We start from the raw sequence: 9,392 nt of genomic DNA on the forward strand, positions 1-9,392 counted from the left end.
ACAGCACACGGGCCTGTAGAATTTCTCCTCCAAAGAAATTCAATGCGAGGGAAACTTGTACAGTGCGATGTCATTGCACATTAAGGAACTCCAAGTAGTCTAAATTAACCACTGCCCTCGTCTGCAGTGCCCTTCATAGCCTAAATCGCTGTGGGACATTAAACACCAAACAACAACTAAAAGAAGTCACTGATGCTCACGGGGGCAGGCACAGCAACCAGTGCACGTGATTCACTGGCGTTTTCTGCTTTAAATTTTGGGGAGGGGATCGGACGGTTCAGGTCAACGAACTCGAAAGCGCAAAACAGTTTGAGGGGAAATCTATTTAATAGCGCAGTTTCTCAGAAGTGTGCGCTCTTCAAATCCCTTTACATTAGTCTGCGGGAGACAGGTGACGTGAAGTTCTCAGACGCGCTGAGGGCTTGCTGTGCTCGCGTGTCTTGGAGTAGATTTATCGAAGTGTATACATCGGGCATTTGTAAACTGGAAACTTTCTGCTCGCAGCCTAATGCGGCACAGGTTAGCGTTCAGGTTAATGGCGGCGCACGTCACCCACAGCTGAGAAAAACTCTTCAAAGTGTAATTTACGTGTAAAAAGATAGGAAGCTTAGCCAGAGCCTGTGTATTCAATCGATAAACAGAACGAAGGAGCGGCCCTGATGACGTCGAGAAGCAGCAATCAAAGGTGGAGGGCGACCAGTTTTGTTGAGATTCGAAATCAAAAAGACGGTAGGGTTGACATGACCCAAGAGTACTTTTTAGAAATAGTAGCAACCTTCAGATTGGGAGCCGATAAGTTCTTGAGCAGATTAGGGGCCGGTGGAAAAGCTGATGTTAACTGTGAAATCACAGGCAGACATTTATTACCGATCAGGGGCAAACAGGAGAAGGTTCTGCGAAACGTTTGTAAGCAAAATCGATTCAAGAATGCTAGCCTATGCTGCGGGCTGTTCATATTGGGGACGGCATTTTAGAATGATAGCTCTAATATATGCAAAAGTCGATCTCCGTGTCGTTGCGACCCTTGACCTTGATAAGCCGTTTAGCAACAACCTTAACTTAAACGTCAGATATCGAACCATAATTGACTGTGACCAACACGATGGCGACCTCCAAATTTGGGCCGGGTCATTTCCTAGATTTCATCCTAAAAACATGGAAATCCTTTTACACCATAATAGGTTTAGCCAAGTTAGAACGCTATGTTGTACCACGTCTATCAAAGATTCACCAGGGTGCCTCGTGTGCACCATGGTGGCTTGCCCTTTTACCCTTTACCTTTAAAATTTCACCTTAAATAAGTTTTGTCTAGGTGGCGCTATTGTCAGCTCACATGACGTGACGCGATGTATGGCGCGCATACAACGCCGTGTGGCCGCGCTTGCATCGTTAGCCATGGAAGAATAGTCGAGAACGCCTGTTGAGCCATGCCAGAGCCATCATTCGACATTTGGGTATAACCGGGCTTAAGCAGTGCCTAACTTTTATCCTGGGATGCTGTGTACTACAACGTGCAGTCATGTATTTTACCTGCACCAGAAAGATTTCATCGTATACGAGATTCGACCTTCTTGCACACAGAAGGATATTGTGCAGTTCGCTGGCTATTTTTATCAAAGGTCTTTTTCTTGTTCTAATGTAGGGTCCCCTCTAGTGGTGCTCCTAATGCTTTAGCATTAGGAGCACCACCGTGAAGAAAAAGGGCCCGGTGTCCTGCGCCGTAGTGTTGTGTACGCCATCTGCCACCTGCGAACTATCTTCCACCTGCCACGGCTGGTATGTGGCGCCCCCTCTCCATCTGTAGCCGAGGGGCGGAAGAGGCCGCAAGGTGGATGCGACGGTAAGAACCCGCGGGGTGGCTACCGCGTACGGAGGACATTCTGAAACTGGCGGAGGGATGCACACCGTGAGGGTGGCTGACCCGGAAAAAATCCGGCGGGTGACAACCGTGGAGGGTGATGGGCCACTGAGCACATGCCAACTATTTTTTGCTCATTAATGCGCTAAGTCGGCAACCTAGCTCCGCAAAAAATAGCGAAGACCTAATTCTGACACACTGTCATGATAAAATGTTAATTAAGCTCCATCGTAAGCTTATTTACTGTACATGTAACCGATGGTTTACTTTTGGCAGGCTGGTGTTTGCTGTGTAGATGTTTTCGTCTACAGGACATCTCCACGTGCCTTGTGCAGCCAACGGCCCAGACTCTGCGGATTGGCGTACGAGGAGCGAGACGTTGTTCCTCTCTTCCGCGGATATCTACCTGTGCCGTTGTGTAAGACCAGAACACAACACGTGCAGGAATGATCACAAGCGACGTCACCACCGCCACATCTAGGACGCCGGATGGTCACCGGCGATGTAGGCGGGTTGGACTCAGCAGGCTTAACCTCGGACGGGATTCTCGGCTGCTTTTCCCCGTAGACCTGCGTGAGTGGCATTTCACAGGCACCATCAAACTGCTCATCACAGCGAATTTGATGTTAGAGTCGCAAGAACTGCAGGACGGATCGCTGTAGACAAGTACTTGAGGCCCGCACAGGGTTGCGAAGCCAAGGCGGCACTTTGTGCGCCAGAGGCGTACTGGCGCGAGGGGTCTGCCTAGCAAATCGGTAAAATAAAATACGCTGACAACACGCTTGCTATACTGCACCCAGGACTCGGCAGGCTGCGCCGTAAGCAAGGAATGCAATGCGATTTGGATGTTACATTTCGGATTTCTTTCGACCGAGTATGCAACGCCAAATATGCCAAGCTCTGTTGCCGAGCTTCATTGCAGCACAGTGTATTTTACACTGTACGTCTGAAGCCGGCTTAAAATGAATAGTTGGCGAACGCAAACCGGAGTGTTTGTTTATAAGTTCACTTTCTGAATTCCGCAGAATCGAAACTAGAATCGAGAAGGGTCTTTATATGTTGCTTGTTCCATAATTCTGGCATGACAAGACGCCCGCCGCGGTGGCTCAGTGGTTATGGTGCTCGGCTGCTGACCCGAAAGACGCGGGTTCGATCCCGGCCGCTGCGGTCGAATTTCGATGGAGGCGAAGTTCTAGACGCCCGTGTACTGTGCGATGTCAGTGCATGTTAAAGAACCCTAGGGGGTCGAAATTGTCCGGAGCGCTTCACTACGGCGTCCCTCATAGCCTGAGTCGCTTTCGGACGTTAAGCACCAATAAACCAAACCAAACATGACAAGATAAGCTGTCTATCTTAAATTTGTGAGTTTGTTTAGACTGTTGTTTGCTTGCCTCTATCTTTTATTTTGATGGATTTCGGAGTTCATATTGGATGCGTTTGTTCAGCTCTAGATATTCAGACTACGTGTGGTCACCCCCAGTCAGTTTACTTCAGCTCGAACCTTTGTTGCTCTCAGAAGCATCTACGGATATCAGCACTATTATTATGATATTCGTAAAAAAAGTCTGGGGTAAATAAATATGGTTTCAGACAGCCCAGTTTTCTTCTGCCTACTTGATATATGCACTCCCTTTCTTCTACGCAGTGTGACGAGGCGAACCTCCTCACCGCTCTCGACCCTCACTACGGCACCCGGATGAGCCTGCAGGGTGACGGCGGTACTTTGGGTTTTTTGCTTCGGAACTTTTTATAGCCAATGAACAAATGCGTGTTTCAAATGGTGACAGCGTCGATTAAATTTGAATTCGAAAGCAAGTGGGTCTTTTGTGACTTTTATGCAAGGCTTTAGAGGTATTTTGCGAACAGGAAGCAACCACTGTTGAATTTAAGAGTTCTTATGCATTTTAGCTTACTATTCCCTTAGCGATTCTTTTACACTAAATGGAAATATTTTCGAGCGCTGCCAACGATTCGTAGTGCGGAAAATTAGTTTCTGCTAAGCTGTCTAACTTCTGCACAAAATTCGAGCTCTAACATTCACTCGAAGTCCCTGTTTGTATCCTTTAAAGGGTTGAAAGATGAGTCACTCATTAGAACTAGTAACGCTGTATGATCTGGAGTGAATTATCAGATTTTGCCAAATTGCTTGCCAGCTACTGAGCCACTAATATCAACTGCGAGAGCGCAAGTTCTGACGAATAAAACTCAGACGTAAAAGGAAAGTACACAAGGACGTACGAGTCTATGAATGCGGCTGGAGATAAAGCCTGGCTTCAAATAGCCTTCTTTTCAGTGGTCCTTAAAAAAATACAGGACGTGGTTCTCTACCTTCAGCCAGCACCTCAGAACTGCAGCCAGCTCCAGGTCTACAGTTGGGGTGTCGAGGGATGCTGCACAGAATTTCTCCAACTATCCCGTAGACTACGAGCGAAAAGTAGCTGGCTTTTATTCTCTACCATGCACGTGAGGTTCGAGCATCTATATTTGAGCTCAGTTGAAATTTGCTTGACGTGCCCGAAAAATGAAACCCATTGCACTGCCTCAGCACCCCAGCTTCATAACCTGCTCACCCACAGTGCCGTCGGCATAGTGCCTCCCACATTTTTAGGTGTGCAAGATGTTTATTACTATTTTTTTCTTTACCGCAATATTGAGCATAATTTGTTCGCAAAAAAAAAAAAGCTTTTTTGGACTGCTGCATGGCGGGGAAGGCGCGTTTAATCTTCAGCTTCAGCTGCTCTCTATTTCACGCACGGCGTACGTTGTTTAACCGATGACCATACTTCGCACTTCAGAACGGTTCTAAGAGCGGCATCGAAGAATCCGATGCCGTGGTTGGTATCTTTTTTGAGAAATTTTGTAACTAAAAGCCAATCGAGTGCATATGAACTCGTCAATAAATGGATTGTATTGTATAAAGTGTATGCGCAACATTTAAGCTGTCTTGGCAGTTTTTAAAAGCCATTAGTAGCGTTTCGTGAAGTATTCACAGCGCTTCTATGGGGAGACGTGCAGGGTGCGGCAAAAGTTCTCAGGACACAGTGTCTGCTTTTGAGTCGTGTAATGGGGCACATAAGACAGCCCCGAAGATGGGAGAACGAGATATATCACTCTCGCATCTGAGAATCTTGGAAGCTTCATAGGAGACTCAAGAGATCGAATATACTGCTGAGAAGCTCGCAGTGTGTCCTAAAAACTTTTGACGCCCTGTACATACATGAGCTGGAAGTATTGCAATCCATGCTGTGAGAAAAGCATATAAAAATTGCTTTGATAAACTCTTTCGTGTTCAAAAATTATTCTGTCCAGGATTGCTGGGTATGAGCTTTTTCATAGTGCTTAATATGGATTGCACATCACGTTTTCCGACAGCACTGCAGAATTTATCTGCGTTGCAAGGTGCAGGGCTGTAGACTCACGTGGCGTGAAGATTAAAATGAGCACAAGCGCATAAGCACATAAGCGCATAAACGGGCAAAGGGAGAGCGGCAAAAACCTGGACAGCGCGCACGCAGCCTGCCTTCGTAATAACTCCTACCCGACAGGCAAATGTACTAGAACGCAAGGGTAAAAGTAGAAAAAAAGAAGAAAAATTAAGTTGTATGGATGGAGTGCACGCAGTCTTTTCTCAGTGCATGCAGTACGAGCACGCCAAGGCGGGAAGCTTGGGTTACTGTAATGAGGCGCAACATTGTAATTCTAGCCAGCGTGATCTAGGGGAACATTCTGCATGTTGCACCGACAATATTCCTGTGAAGCTTTCTCTAGTATTTTGATAAGACTCAAAGCCGGTATACAAGTGATACAGAGTTATTCGGCAGTATTTTTGTAACGCTTGAGATTCAGCTGTATTAAAAAATTTTTGTATAGGTCTAAAGTTCCCATCGTCGTCTCGACGGTGAAGTTTGGAAACATGTCCGCTAGATAACCAGCTCCTCAAAGCCTATTTGGGCAGTAGCAATCAACTCGAGTGCAGTCAGTGACGCTCGTGAGATCTCCCGATTCGTGTATATTTCGAGGAGCGTTCGACCAGGTCCTCCCAATGCGATTCGGCCACTCGTTCTCTGCCCACGTTGTCACGGTTAGCTGAGCCCCATCAGCCGCTTGTTTGCGAATCGATGTCAGTGCTAACAGAGAGTTCATTTTATGTCACCTCGGAAAATAAACGTGATCAAAGACGGACCGCCTCCTGGAGCATGGCCATGCTCTTTTGTGAACTAAAATTGAGGCAGTCAGCGATGAGGAAGACTTACGTTTCGCAAAAGCAATGACTCACCTGGGGCTCGAATTAACTAACGCAGTTTGACCAGGTGCTGTGTAATTTGCTGCCATAAACCGCGGTTGGTTGAGTTCCGTACCAACCTCAAAACTGGAATTCTGGACAGTCGCCTCTCGGCACTGCCACCGAAATGCCACACGTTAGTATGTTGCTCTTCTCTCACAGCGCTTAAAAGTCAGCAAGGCAGGCTAGGTTTTAATTTTGTAACATAAGCAAATATATGTGATAATGACATGATGCTCCCTTATACAGAGGCACCGTGGCGAGGATGTTTTAGGACTCAAGACACAGCACCGCACATCACAAAGCCAGTATAATGAGCTGCCTAACTTGCGCACGTACTGGCTTTGTGTTGTGCGGCGCAGTGTCTTGAGTCCTAAAACATCCTCGCCACGGTGCCTCTGTATAAGGGAGCATCATGTCATTATCACATTTATTTGCCTATGTTACAAAAATAAAACCTAGCCTGCCTTGCTGACTTTTAAGCGCTGTGAGAGAAGCGCAACATACCAACGTGTGGCATTTCGGTGGCAGTGCCGAGAGGCGACTGTCCAGAATTCCAGTTTTGAGGTTGGTACGGAACTCAACCAACCAACCAACTCAACTCAACTAACTTGCGCACGCCCAGGCGTGCGCAAGTTAGGCAGTTATGCGGCACAGAGCCGTCGGTCTTCTCGCTTCTTGCTGGCGATTTTTCAAGTATGATGAAATAGTAAGATACAGGTGGAGAAACCTACATGCACTGAAAACATATGAAACAACTCAATTATTTCAGACTATTCTTTGGAGAAAAACACTGCCCTACATATCTCACGAGTTGAGATAATTCAACAGTGCGATGCGAGAACAGTGCGATGTGTGTCTTTATTGTTCTAAAAACATATAAGCCGCGATACATTAGTGGTGCGGGGAGTCTACTTTAGCTAGACTCAACTACACTCTGTCGAATATATAGATACTTTTTTATAAGCAGTGAATAGGAGACTTTGGACGTGATTGCAGGTCATGGCGAGAAGAGCTTTTTCCATGGTCCCAATGTGTTGTGCAGCAAGCTGTTCTTGCTAGCCGGAAAGAGTGCGCCACTCAGATCCCAAAGAAACTTCACGCAGTTCCTGCCAATGATCTCTCTAAATTTCCTTCTTGTGTCGAGGGAGTCTTTTAGGACATCAAAATGTTTGCCGGCATAGGTGCTAGTTGATGACCTCCAGAATTTTCTCCATGTCTCCCGACAATCATTGTTCCCATCTTACAGTTTCGAATCATTCTAAACAAAATTGTTTATTTTTACTTTAGAACGTGGAAAACACTATAATATGGCGTTTGACCCCACATGTAGCATGCTTCTAAAGTAACTTTCCCCTGAGAACATAAGGACCAAACCGTGTTAGTTTTCATAACTTAAGAGGAATAACTAACTGCAGTATTTAAATGATTAAGTTAACCAAAGAAGCTTTTTAGTTGCACTGCAAAACGCCGAAAAAGGCAGCCTGCAAGAATTCGCTCCTTTCTGACGGGTTTGTCGTTCACCAAGGCTTACTTCAAAACATTTTCCTCAACTTGGGAAAAGCACGTCGTCAGTTCTTATTTGAGTTTCAGTGCACATTTGAAGGCTCATTTCAGCAAAATATACAATTAATTTAATTGCAGATTTTTAAGTTAGGTGGCGCGAAGTAACACAATGTCGCGTTTTTCCCCACTCTCACCTACGAATGCTTCTCTCTCTGTCTTTTTTAAGCTGCACTCATTGCCTTAAAATAGCAAAATTTCGCTCAGATACTTTTCACTCCTCGGTTACAGTCTTCACCAGTTTGCTTGTTACTGAACAGAAATTATTCAAGAAATTTTTAATAAATTTGCAAACCTGGATAGAAGTGTACAATGTAATTAATTTTGCATTTGGCGCTCATCGAGATCAGTCTGCCTTGATCGGCAGCATCACAGACATCTTGGATGATGCGCTTCGCAACCTGATATAGATACGAAGCTCAATAAAAACAGAGTTCACACCAGCGTGTGTCGGAGTGCGCCTTGAAGCGGTCGAGCTTGAAGCATGGTGCACAAGGGCTACTGTGAAGCTTTTGTCGGAGACGGTCACGATCCACTACTTCACTTGCGAAAAACATGATTGAGAGCCTGCTAAATACTATTCGGTTTTCGTTGACAGCCGGATAATGTCCATTGTTGGACAGGACCTTTTCCCTTTGTTCTTCAACTATGTCGCGCACGAGGTTATTCCAGCGGACTTCCTTGGGTCACCTTGCCACCTGACTTTTGGTTTCCTCCGGCCACATTTCCATTACCTTCGAATCCACTCTGTTACCCTGACAGAACAACGCTTCTCTGTTCGTCGCATTTCGTGCGCCCAAGGCCGCGGAGTTTCGGCCCAAGAATGGTGGCCTTGTTTTTTTCACCAAAAGCGGCAGTGTCCTCGGTCTCCCTCTGAAGGAACAAGTCTGGTTTGGTTCACTGGCACACAAGGCTGCTTTAAACATGCAATGCTTTCAATTGCCGTAGTCGTCGCGCCACCTAGACACCAGAACGCAAACGAGCATGGAACCGAACATAAACCAACATTGGCGAAACCATGCAGGAAGGAGGCGAAACTTTCAGTTAACACGGCCCTGGTGCCTACCTGCTGCGCTGCCGCCGGAGCAGCGCATGCGTGAACAAGCGAGGAGACTGCTGCGCATTCGCCGCGGGAGTTGTCTTCGTGACGTAATGCGCGCTCTGGCGACATAGGTCCTGTGGCGCCATCCAGCTGCGCGGCCAGTAATCAACTCAGGTGGCGTGGGTCACCCTGTGTAAAAATCGGCGAAGAAAGGCGAGCGCGCTGTCGGTCACGAAGCAAGCTACTCTTGGGGCTAGTTTGCATTCCATTCCGACGGTTTTGAAAAGCGCTAACGCAAGCACGCAAGCAAGCAAGCACGCACACACGCACGCACACACACACACACACACACACACACACACACACACACACACACACACACACACACACACACACACACACACACACACACACACACACACACACACACGCGCGCGCGCGCGCGCATGCATAAACACACGACGAAGGGCTTCATCGTCGTCTGTTTGTGTCATTTCTTTGTATGAAGCTACCGTTTTCCAAAACGTAAAAGCGAAGGAAGGGTTAGGAAAGAAAAATTCTCAGTGTGGGGCGCTCCCCAAAACTCCAGCGTCCTGTAAATTATGTTTGAGCCGTCCTGGAACACGCTGTGCATTTGCTGCAGTGGT

Source organism: Amblyomma mixtum, chromosome 3 (assembly GCF_055824585.1).
Source record: "Amblyomma mixtum isolate Tamu chromosome 3, ASM5582458v1, whole genome shotgun sequence".
Taxonomy (NCBI): Eukaryota; Metazoa; Arthropoda; class Arachnida; order Ixodida; family Ixodidae; genus Amblyomma; species Amblyomma mixtum.